The sequence below is a fragment of the Danio rerio genome, chromosome 9, assembly GCF_052040795.2.
Source record: "Danio rerio strain M-AB ecotype USA chromosome 9, GRCz13ab, whole genome shotgun sequence".
Lineage (NCBI taxonomy): Eukaryota > Metazoa > Chordata > Actinopteri > Cypriniformes > Danionidae > Danio > Danio rerio.
Window position 1 is genome coordinate 22136473 of NC_141029.1, and position 13528 is coordinate 22150000.

At 35.9% G+C, this 13528-nt stretch overlaps 1 protein-coding gene and 1 long non-coding RNA gene across 2 annotated transcripts in view; both read right to left on the reverse strand.

Annotated features, from left to right (window-relative positions):
- The window catches only part of igsf3 (immunoglobulin superfamily, member 3), a 279332-nt gene that overhangs the window by 154454 nt on the left and 111350 nt on the right, over window positions 1–13528 (reverse strand).
- LOC147842335 (uncharacterized) overlaps window positions 13000–13528 on the reverse strand; it is a 9957-nt gene continuing 9428 nt past the window's right edge. Inside the window, exon 3 of the long non-coding RNA XR_015499344.1 lies at window positions 13000–13528. This exon is cut by the window's right edge and continues 1065 nt beyond it. This is a non-coding gene — a long non-coding RNA (uncharacterized LOC147842335).

Sequence of the window (13528 nt, forward strand, 5' to 3'; positions counted from 1 at the left end):
TTTAATACGTTTTTTTATTTCATAGTAAAAGCAAAGTGTTGTGAATGTTAACTGGGTCTGTGTAACTACTAGGCGAAGCAGTGGTGCAGTAGGTAGTGCTGTCGTCTCACAGCAAGAAGGTCGCTGCTTTCGAGCCTCGGCTCAGTTGGCGTTTCTGTGTGGAGTTATCATGTTCTCCCTGCGCTCGCGTGGGTTTCCTCCGGGTGATCCGGTTTCCCCCACAGTACAAAGACATGCGGTACAGGTGAATTGGGGAGGCTAAATTGTCCGTCGTGTGTGTCTGTGAATGTGTGTGTGGATGTTACCCAGAGATGGGTTGCGGCTGGAAGGGCATCCGCTGCGTAAAAACTTGTGGATAAGTTGGCAGTTCATTCCACTGTGGCGACCCCGAATTAATAAAGGAACTAAGCCGACAAGAAAATGAATGAATGAATGAATGAATGTATAACTACTCTAGCCTATATAAAGCTGAATATGATAATAATGACAAAGGTCTCATTTTATCAGTGAAAAATGGTCTAACAATGTTGTCAATGACAGATTGTAAGCAAACGTCTCAAACATAATAATTCAACTTCAGAATTATGAATCGTTGTATTCTACTTGTAACAACCAGGACAAATTTAAATAGTCTGTTCAAGTCCACTGTTCCAAGCCTACACAAAATTGAGTATTTTAACCAACAGTAGACCTGTACACATAGACCTAATATAATTGTTGTTTTACCATATGTTTGAGAAATGTCAATAATAATTATAAATGTTATAACATTATAATGTGGACCTTTATGCACAAATGAACACTGTAATCTCCATAGACTACCTTCTTCTGAGATACTTTTGACATTTAGTTTTTCACAAAGATAGCATTAGTCCTGTTTAGGTTCTGCAGCTGAGCTTATGAAATAAGCGTTTGTAGCCCCGGCCCCTTTTAAAAAAGAGGGCTGGGAGCACAACCTCATTTAATTTTAAAGCAACAGTCACCAAAACAGCACAATTTTAGATCAAAGCCTAAAAGGGGCCATTAACATTATTTTTAATAATTATTAATTTAATAAACATTATTTGTGAGGTATTTTGAGCTGAAACTTCACATACATGCTTCTAGAGACATCAGAGACTTATTTTACATCTTGCAAAAGGGGGCAAAATAGGTCCCCTTTAAAATCGAAATGTCCTGTATTGTTCTTGTAATAAACAAAATGCAAATTAAATGTGTCTCCTCTCCTTTATGCTAAGCCAAAAAAAAGATTCATGACTCAAAAACCATAGTGTGATCTGAACTGTGATGTTTGAGATCCATTGCACAACTATCCGTAACAATGATATAACCCAGAGGTTCACAAACTTTTCAGTTCGCGACCCCCAAAATAACACTTCCATTGATTCGTGACCCTCGCTATCCTCTGGTGGTTATAAACATACAAACATTGTACACAACGGTGCACACACAGTAATAGGAACTATATAAACAAGCTCATTGACAACACAAGAAAGTGTAACATTCTAACAACCATATAATTTTCTATAGTCTCAATTCATTTGTTTAATTTATTATTAACTTCACTTATTGAGAATGGTGGACAGAATGTTTACAGCACAATACCATTCTTAGGTTTAAAGCTGTGGCCTTTGTTTTTAATGAATGTGAGTGCCATAAAGATGTCAAAGCTTAACATTGTGCCATAAAATCAGTGTCATTAATCTAGCACAATAACCCCAGTGGGCCCAATCCATTGAAAAAAGAACTGAAATGCTGATGGGTTTTTATTTGCATGTTGTTGTTTATGTAACTATTAAAAACTATTTTTTTTTCTTCTGTATGTTATGAATAAAATATGGTAATTATAATAGTTTAATGACATATATGATATTTTTGGAAATCACGAAGCGACCCCTTTGTCTCGTGACCCCAACTTTGGGAACCACTGATATAACCTAACGAATGACAAATAAAAACATGCAATAACATCAGTTCATTCAGACTTGCATACAATAAACAAATCTAATATACATCCATTGTATAATCGTTTACAATAGGGACTGAATTAGCTTGGATGTTCTTGTATTTCATCTGCTTTTTCCAGTTCATCCTCTTCAAAAAGACTGAATGTTAAAGTAGCTGCATATATAGGCAGAAGACAGCAAGGCAGCTCTCAATAGGACTGAGAAGAGAGCAGGTCTACATTATCTGTAGGAGGAGAGCTGTTTAGTCCATCACTAATGACCCCGGATCTGCCAACAGCATGATTCACTGCAAGTATGACAGAGCTCAACTGCAAATAAGCACCAAAAGATGCATTTCGAGACATCACAGTAGAAGCCCTCCCTCAGCATGGCACATCCTTTGCTCTTGCTTTTTTTCATCTGTGCACATCTCAGCAGGGATGGAGCTGTCGGAGGAAGAGTGATGGCCATTTTGCATTGAAGAAGAACACAGCATCTGCAAAGTCACGGCACTCTCATTTCCATTACCGTTTATCTACACATCCATCAGACTAGCCTGGAGATTTACATCCCCCTCTCTCTTTTTCTTACATCCAATCCATAGTACAAAGCTGCTGCTTCCGGAATTACTAATTTGATGTAGGCCAACTTTCAGTTTTTGTTTTGACTGTTGAGTGACGGGTACATTTTGTCTTGTGCTTTATTTTTATTTGTTGTGAAATCCAATGTTATGATTGTTATTTTAACATGACATTAGTATCTTAAGCAAGCCAAAGCTCTTTTTAGTAACGTTTTTCCTAGATTATTGTCTATTTGCAGGACAGTAATTCAATATACATCCATTATTTTGCCTTAGAAAGACTCAAGTTTAAGTCTGTTCAAGTTTCTGAGGTTTTTCGTCTACTGCTCAAAGTAATTAAAGAGCTACTATTATGGGTTTTAGAAAATGAGCTTCCAGTGTTTCCTCTAGGATTATTTCCAGCTGTGGCAGCAGGCCTTTTTTACACAGATCTACCAACTTCCTGGCAATATTTCAATGACAAATGTCGTGAGCACAGTATTACAATTTGAGATCGCATTTATGTAATAGCCTACAAGCGTGTGAATCTCTTTGCTTGTGCTTTGATTTTCTCTGCTCGTGCACAAAACTTCTTGCACGCTCCCTCAAATATACGCTGCTCAAGCGCAGATCTTCATGTGGGCTCTCAAATAAACTCTGCTAAATTGAGATTTAGTGCGTTTATGTAAAGCATAAGTCTCAAACAATTATTAAGATTTGCTAGGAATATTTATGAATGTCCCAATAGACCTACAGAGCCTATGCGTCCTGAAGTGAAGGGAAACGGCTATACATCGTGTTTGCTGGCCTCACGCATCATGCACCTGTCAATCAGTCAGCACGTAACCTTAAAGGGTTGATCAAATGGCGCACACACAGCACTACTACGGTTACAGAAAAGTTTGCGCTGTTATAATTCGCTTACCTTTTAATACGTTTTGGTGGGATTATCACCCGCTATTAAAACACGACTGAATGTTTTGAATGGAAAGTTGTGATGTAGCCGTGGCGGGATCAATTTTGCCGTGGCGCCCCACCATGGAAGAATGAATGTAGCAAAAACCATGGCTTCCATGCAGAGTGTAACACAGCTCTAAGTGAATGAAAACATCCAGCTGAGGTTTAAATCTGAAAGTCCACCATGTTTAAAACTATTGTCTCTCTCTCTCTCTCTCAAAAAAAAAAAGAGTTGACTCAGAGTCATTTAAATGATTTGCGATGCATTTGGATTTTGGATCTGTAGCCGCTTCGTCATGACGTCTGAATGAATCAGTGTTCCGCCCACTTCTCGTGTACTTGTTTTGTATATTAGGGTCACTTTAATTGTAATTAGTTTCAGTCACATTTTATTTTAAGTTACAGTTGTCACTATTAACAAAACATTAATCATAGCTTTTGCCTTAACGAAACTCCTAACTACGGTAGTAATTGGATTGTAGCTAGCTTATGTATTATGTAGGGATGTAGAATAAGATCATGCAAAATATGCACTTCATATGTACAGTGGTTTCTCGTTATTCGTTGGAAATAAGTTCTAAAAATAACCCGCAATAGGTGAAATCTGCAAAGTAGTCAGCTTTATTTTTTTTATTATTATTATAGTTGTTTCAAGGCTGTAAAAAGCCTCCCTCCACTTTTCTCAGACAGGCATTAACATTTGTACACGTTTCTCTTGTTTAAACACTCTCAAAGTTCAAACTTTTGCAGAAAATTAAGTCCAGTAGAATGAACCTAAAAAATCAAACATCCATCGCTGTCAGCAAAAGATTCATAAAGCCCTTTAGCTTTTGCGTGGATAATGTTGGCATCCAGCGTAATATTTTTTTTCTTGCAGTCACTGATACACAAAACTAGCAGACTCCATCCTTAAGGGGGTCGCACAATAGATGCCCCACACACATGACAGTAGAGCTGCACGATTCTGGCTAAAATGAGAATCTTGATTTTTTTATTATTATTATTATTATTATTATTATTATTATTATTATTATTATTAATTTAATTTTATTTATTTTTTTGCTTAAAATAAAGATTGTGATTTTCTCATGATTCTGTAGATGTAAAATAAAGGTTATAATGAGTGGGCTATTATTATTATTGGTATTTCTATGGTAAAACAACAACAATAATATTAGGCTTATGTCTAGCTCTACTGTTGGTTAAAATGCTAAATTTTGTATAGACTTGGATTGGTGGACTTGAACAGACTTCAAATTTGTCCTAAACTTTACTGTGCAGGACAAATTTAAAGTGTGTTTAAGTCCACCAATCCATTATTACACCATTTTTTCACTGGTAAAATGAGACATTTGTCATTATCAGTTTCAACTCTTGCATTGTTAAACATTATGGGCTAATCTAAGCTTGTTTTTAATAAAACAAATATAAATATGCATATAATAAATAATACTGCTAATAATAATAACATTATACAAAAGCAAATTGTTATGAATAAACTGAAAAAGCCCCCCGAGATGAAAAAGCAATGAAGGCGGTAGTTTTTATATTTATATAGGCTAGAAAATAATATTTTTTGTAATATTTTAATCCTTTATATTTATATCCTATATATTTTCTAATTATATCTAATATATATCTTTAATATTTTAATTCTTTTTCATATGTAAAGATATTTGCGTATTGCTCTACATCTTGTGTGTATTAAGCAGTGTGTAAGCAAGGCGCACAACTAACGCGCTCTGCGCTGGACAATAGACCGGCTTTGTTCTGGTCTATTGAAAAATCTATTATAGTTTCTCAAAATAGCAACGCACCAGCAATACACCTCAACAAGCTTCCCTTTTTAGACCAGAACGCCTATGGCCGCACATATGAGCGCAAATGCATTTGCTATTTAAACAGCATGGCACAAAACATCAAAACGACTCTTGCACCAAGCTGAAACTAGCAAACAACAACTGCGTCGCGCCTTGCGCCACATTCTGTCGGGTGTATGATAGGGCCCTATATAGAGTAGTTATACTGAAACTGTTAAACATTTATTTTTGTTGTCTAAAAAAGAAAAACATATTAAATGCTTGTCTTAATTATAACTCTATAATGTGATATGATGATTTGCGCTTTCGTTTTCATTTTTTCATTAGCCTACTTCCTGCACAGCTCCCAAACGATCACCCTGTGCCACAAACTTAAAATTATTTACAACTGTATTACCTGGTATTCACAGCCTATGCGGGTTCTGTTCACTAAAGTAGACTTTATTCACAGGCGCACACGCAAGAACCCACCCTCTTTGTGGTAACAAATCATGGTCATAGTCACGCAACGTGTGATTTCTTGGCCACGAATACATCATTACCTGAAGACAGAAGTGACATTTTTGGGTGAATTAAACCTTATAAATTCAGTATGTGACTCTTTCAACGCCATTTAAAGGTGTCTGCATTGCTGAACAACGTATGTAAAACATGTGAAGACTTGTGCGGCCGCCTTTGCTTCTCTCCAGAACTTGAAAATATGATTGACAGAATCGTAGAAAGGCTCGATTACGATCATCTAGGAGGTCAAATAAAGATCGCAATCTTTTTTCAATTAATCATGCAGCTCTACATGACAGTTAGATGTAACACACTGGACGCGTACTTTCAAATATTATTTGAAATGAAATTATTCAGATGGCGCTCTGTGGCACGGCAGAAAAACAGTGTCCTGAGTAGGGTTGTCAGATACTGGAATAGGATACCAATCGGTAATGAAGTTTCAAAAACGTTCATTTCCCCTGAACATTATGCTCTGTGAAGCACGTTCTTAAACGAGACTGATTTGAACACCTACAGTAGGAAAAAGGTGGATAATTTAGCAAATGATAACACATGACAAGAACTCAAAATTAAACAGTGCCAGAACAAATTCTGGATAATGTCAGATAACTTTGGTAGAAAGTTACAGTATGTGTGTGTACAGGATTACAATCAAGCATAAATAATTCAGACAACTGTCAGTATGATAATGTTTACACGACAATCAATACTTTGTTGGTTCACCTTTAGCCTCAATGGCAGCCTGTGTCTCCTGGGCTGCTGTCAACCAGGTTCAAGTAAAAGCAGACCTTCAATATTTTCTCAGACTTCTTCAGTTTCCATTTTTTTTTTTTTTTTTTTAGTTCTACATTGTATGGAGAATTTGTGGGTACAGTATGTCACTTCATTTTTTTCTAGAAATAAACTAGTGTTCTGCACCAACATGTAGAACATTTGATCAAAATTAAAGCTGTTTTCTGAATTATTTTGGTTCAACTGTACATGTGTTTGAATGGAGGATCCAGCGTACAATTTTCCTTGGTGTCGCAACATCTAAATGTATGCGCCCCTGTGGATATATGTGCTCATTATACCTGTGTGCAGATGGAGACAGGCTGCATCCACCAGGCTGAGACGGGCATGCGTGTCCTCAGAGACGGGGCTGCCCTGCAGGGGTCCAGACAGCCGTGCATCAAACGCTGCAGCACACAGCCGCCATCTGTGCCCAAACGCTGCACAACTGCAGACGGCTGAGGCCCGTCTCGGAGACGCCACACGTCTTAATGCGCATCTGTGTATTGAGGCATTACAAGAAGACAGACAAATACACTACATAGTGTGCCGCAGATGATGGATGAACTGCTGATGCTCAAGAACTAGACTGTGGTAAGTCATTACACATCATCCAAACAAGTTGAGCTAAACTTACAAATGATAAAGAAACCCCTGGGAGGAAAAAATGTCAGTTTCTATATGCTCAATACAGGCAAATTAGTTTTGCAAGTTCAGAATGATTAATAAATGAATAAATGAAAAGTAAATAGGCATTTATACATTTGTGTTTTTTATTAAATATTCATTATCAGTAAATTAAACCATGAATTAATTTTGTATAATAAACAAACTAATTAAGAATTCATAATAAGATCAAGGTTGTTCCTTGATCCAAACAAATATAGATGGCTATTGTGACCCAGAAACAGAACAGTTTATATGTAAATTTTGTTTATAAAAGTTATATAACTTTTGACATGTATAAAATAATAAAGACTCAAAATGCTTCGAACTTGAGTGCCATGGTTGAATTACTAAAATTACAAACATTTAAATGTTGTTATTATTATCATCGTTACTACTACTACTACTACAACTACTACTACTGTAATGGAGGCCAGCTAGCGAAGTGCTATTCTGGTAAACTTCGCTCCTCTGGCCTCTAAAGCTGCTCTAGCAACAGACAATAGAGGCCATGGTTTTAGCATCTTTGTTAGAGTAACCGACTCCCATACAAAGAATTATAATAAGAGCACTAATAATAATAATAATAATAATATATTATTATTATTATTATTATTATTATTATTATTATTATTATTATTATTATTATTATTATTATTATTATTATTATTATTATTATTATTATTATTAAGCAGTGGCGCAGTAGGTAGTGCTGTCGCCTCACAGCAAGAAGGTCGCTGGGTCCCTGGTTCGAACCTCAGCTCAGTTACTGTTTCTGTGTGGATGTTCTCCTTGCATTCGCGTGGGTTTCGTCCGGGTGCTCTGGTTTCCCCCACAGTCCAAAGACATGCGGTACAGGTGAATCGGGTAGGCTAAATTAAATATTTTTAATAAAGGTACTAAGCCGACAAGAAAATGAATGAATATTAATATTATTATTCAAATATTACCTGTAGATCACTAAAAATTGAAGAACAAAATAATATATTATTATTATTTAAAATATATAGTTTTATAATTGTAATATTTAGCTTTACATTCATCAGTAAATATTCTGACTTTATATTTACATGTTTTTTATTTTATTTTATGCTTTTGTTTTGAAAGAAAAGTTGAAGAAATGTAGCATTTTTGTGTGCAAGTTTAGTTTCTCTCTGAGAAACTCATAATCTACCCACTCGTGAAAGACATTTGTGATCTGCCATGCTGCAGTTTTAATTTCAGTACAATTCATCATGCAAACCTACACTCAGTAAGAATAAAACACTCTCATCGCAGATGTGCATCACATTTCTTTTGTATTACAATGGCCATACAACTACAGCCAAAGGTAAAACCAGAGAAAACATCACGCCACCTACACACGAAGCTTCACCGCATCAACTCAATTGAACCATCTCAAAATAAATGTACATGATATACATTTGTCAAGCATATGACATCTATTACCACCCTAGTCACAAAAATGATACTTAGAGATACGCTATGAGTCAATCACACATGCTGCAAAACAAAAAACAAAAAACCCACACACTTGAACAGATGAGATGCATCTGTGGGCCGAATCAAAGACAACGGAGGACAGAAAATCACTTTGATTTCTCCACTCTGACTAATCAGCTGATGAAATCTGCAGTGAAGCTGACGGAGAAAACATGACCTCAGAGCAACTCTGATACCATCTTTTATGCAAAAAGCACCCTTTGAAGAGAGACGAACGATTAATATACTCGCCTTAAACTATATATCAGCATGCAGCGCGAGGGTGGTGACTTCTTCAAAGCTGAGAAATGGCATAGAAGACTAGAATAGACACCAAACAAGACACTAGCAGGTGTTTTTCTCAGGTACAATTCTGGTTCTTTGATGGCTCTATTAATTAATTAATTCAACACTTTAGTGGGAGAAAGATAATCAATTTGACTAAAAGGGTCATGTTGTGTTCTTTTGATTCACTTAAAGCAGGGGTGTCAAACTCAGTTCCAAAAGGGCCGAAGCCCTGCACAGTTTAGTTCCAACCCTGCTCCAACACACTTACCTGTAGGTTTCAAACAAGCCTGAAGGACTCAATTAGTTTGATCAGGTGTGTTTAATTAGGGTTGGATCTAAACTGTGCAGAGCTGCTTGTTTCAATTATCTGCAAAACCAAAATTTAATTTAAACATTTTTTAAAAAATCATGTTTGAACATTTTTAAACTACATTTTCGTGAGAATCACCCATTTATATGTATTTTTATATTCTGGGTAAGGCATAAAACTAAAAAATGTTCATCCAATTAAATAGAGTCAGACCGACATCTCTCATAATTCCAATAAGTAACTCAAACTGTCAGTTAACAAATGGAGATTTGGGCTTTTCATTGCCTCTCTGGTCACACATTTCCGCCATTAGAGTGTGCATGCCTGCTGCGCGTACATGTCTAGATGAGTGACACGTGTACGCGAGACTGTCAGTTGCGGCAAAATCAAATGCTGAATTGAAACTTTTTAAACTCCTGAATTAGTATTGGAGTGACTTTTGCACGCTGGAAGAAGGACGACACCACACCATGGCTGAAGTATTTCTGTTAGAGAGGTAATGTTCTGTTTTAAAACTATATTAGTCACGCAGAGCTGATGTGGAGTGTATTGTGTTATGAATGGGTTCTATGCACAGACGTGTTGTTCAGTCACTGAAATTTCCTAGTGGAAGCTAGATGTGACTATTTTTAGTTTCATAATGGAGCTTTTACAGCATCGGTGATGTAGATTTATATTCAGTTTAACAACAAAACATCAGTAAATAATGCTATTCCGCCTAGCCTGCTTGCTGAGCTGAATTTGCTTTTATATTTACATGACCGCCTGCGAAGCGCTCCTGATATTGTTCACCGCTACTCTCAGTCTAAAATAGCATGTAAGTGTGGCTTAGTAATAAGTGAAATTTCTGCACGCCGCCCGGCCAACCACTACATACACTTCTAACTGGCGAATGAACTGGGTTGTCTGCTGTCGTGTCGCGGTGGGCGCGCTCGTGATTTCAAGAGGCGGCTTTGAAACACAGTCCCTCCCTGCAGTCCAAAGTTAATATGCTAACTGATAAGCATTTTGGCAGATCACCTACTGCACCTTTAAGATTGATGTCTTTGATTTACTAAAATGACATGTTAAAATGAGTCATAAGTTTCAGTTGGTTCAGAACTGAACTATTCTATAGCTTGATGGCTTTGGAAAATGAAAAATAATCTGCTGATAAGATTTAATTATTCAGGGTCTGGTTAAGATTTAATGATTTTGATTCACAAAATGACTTAATAAAACTAACTCTTTATGTTGTACTTTCACCTAAAATAGCTGTCTCATAAGATTAATTTACAGTAGGCTAAGAGTGTAGTAAAATGGGTGTAGAGGTTACAAAAGTAATATCTCTGCATATTATGAAAGTGTTAGGAGGCTAATCAAACATATGTGCTGTAAGGTGAAGGAGTTACATTTAGCTGAATCTTCGCTCCACAACACATTTTACCCAGCAAAGTTTTTCCTGCTGATTTGATGCTAAGTATGCTGTAATCCTCGGCACACATCATCCCTAACACAAACACTGCTGGGAGAGGGTGTCCATAGCAACTCTCTGGCACTTAATGAGTTCATGTTCATATCTGCTGCTTTCTAAAAGTGAAGGTCTCCACTCTTTTGCTCACCAGGGAGTGCATGCTAAAAAAGGCAATGCAACAGGTCCAGGTGTTATTCAGAAACATCTTTACCAGCACAGTGAAGGGTGATCTATGTGGATTGTAAATAATATGATAGTCTTTTATTTTTATAAATAATCTTAAGTATGGCTCCAAAGAAATCATTCAATAACCTGTAGAAATCATAGTAAAATAATCCTAAGCCTGCATTATGTTTGCAGTATTAAAAAATACTAATCATATCTAGAGCAGTTCTTAACCAAGGGGCCTTAAAAAACATCCAAGGGGACATAAAAATACATAAAAAATAACTTTTAAAACCATAAGGAATAGGAAGTCTTGCTTTTTAGTTTTAAAAACCTTTGATCTAGATTTATTTCTAAGCAAAAATATTCAGTATTAACATCCATCTGGTGTGATGCGCAGTGGCCAGCACTATGGTCAATCCATACATAAGTAAATAAGATCCCAAATGACCTGATCTCTCAAATCAAAATCAGTAGATGTCTGAAATAAGTACATGTGAATTTTTTTTATTATTTTTTTTTTTTTGCAATCCTAATAAGCTATAAAGTGAAGTGAAGCTAATAAAAATGCTTAAATAAAACATTAGTGTTCCATTTGAGTTTGGATTAAAGTTTGAAGAACTTTTGGAAGCAAAAAAAGTTATATTTGGAACTGTCACACTGTGTTAAGCGACTAATTTAATCATAAAACAACTATACCACCTCATCCTCTATCACACAGTAATACTAGCAAATTGCAGTAAATTTACCCAAATGACATTATGGGTAAATACAAAATAGTACTTCTTAAAGTATCAATCACCAAATAGTACAGGAAAATTATGTGACATTACGAAGTCCAAAAGACCTCTAAAAACTACCTCCTATTGTTGTGTTAAACGTGGTCAGTGTTTCTGTTAATCCTTTTATTTTTAGTACACAGAGGTCTGTTCAAAGAACATAAACACCACAGAGTGAAATATAGGACTGGGTTAATATCCAAAGACATTTTTCCTGCACGTTTTGTCAGTAAGGCTAGTTCTAATATAACTCTGGCATGTGTTTTCAGATAAAGCTTTTTTTTACCGAACAACATCGCAATTCACTGAAAAGCTGTGCAAAAGCAAATTTAAAATCAAAACTGGTTTAATCAAATGATAGTGATATAAAGATAATCATTCTGTGATAATGACAGCTGTTTGCATCGCTTCTTATTGAACTGCAGCTGTGTGTGGTAAATGCTACACATGAAAATGCTACATTTAATAGCATGTTTTAACTTCCACCTTACTTCATAAATTCAATCAACTATTTGAAATAAAATTCTTCAGGATCCTGTAGTCGTGTGATTAGTAGTTATGCTGAATCAATGAAAGCAGTTCAATCCTGTTTATAATGCAAGGAAATTGAAAATTTTAGGGTTTCTTCATGTTTGAAGTTTCTGCAAGAGCGCCCTCTGGCCTACAGGGGATATTTACTACAACCTGCTTCCCTGAAAAGATGTGCATGACAATCACAGGGGTGATCAATCATGCTTTGCGATTTTATTCATATGAATTGCCCAGCTATAGTAAATCTGTCATCTGTATTGAAATGTTATGACGAGTAGACATTCATACATCAGCACAATCTTATAGGTAGGCCCACACAAAATCTGCATGTGCAGAAAACCATCTTTCAGCCCATCACTATTTGTGATATCTATTTGTTTACTTGTTTAATTGTGTCAATTTATATTTATTCAGTTTTTAATTATTATTATTGATTAAGATGAAAATGTGATGTGAAGTAATATTTTCTGTCTTTTAGTAGATATTTTATATGAGAGGCTTGCTTTGTTTACCAAATAGGTGGACCTAATTAGATTTGCATTGTAAATATTGCATAAAAATTAAAAAGTATTATTTTTATTTCATATATCAAGTTTTGGTAACGCTTTATTTTGATGGTCCAATTGAGTATTAGTAGACTGTCTGCTTAATATCTGTTGATATTGCTCCTTCAACAGACATTTAACTGATTATAAGACACTTTGCAAGTACATGTCTACTTATACTAACCCCAACCTAACAGTCTACTTATAATCTAATGAGATATACTTGGCATGTAGATGCAATATAACATAATTACATTAACAAATGGACCATCAAATAAAATGTGACCTAAGTTTTTAATTACGATATTCACAAAATCAGTTTGCATAAATCCCCAAATTGTTAACAAATTCTGTGCAGAAATAGCAAAAAATGTCCCTACTTATAGGTAAGCTTACAGCTTCTCCATCAACAACGACCAGTTCACACGCAATATCTCAACAGTAATGGTTACTAGTAAAGACTGTGTGCATAAAATGAGTGTTTATAACACCACAAGCAGTCACCCGAGACTTAATTGAAATCTTTCTTACCTGACCACCTATGATCATGTCACCCATGATTTAAATGTAAAAGGGGGTTATTTCCATTCTATAGTGACAAAAGGGCTGTCACACTGACAGACACACCCTGAAATGCCCGTCTTTGACCCCAGGGGGCACAGCTGCTTTCCATTCAAAACCACAATGCATGGACTACAACAAAAGTAAGAAGAGAAAATGTTCAATTAGAGATGCTCTCATCCTATTCTAGC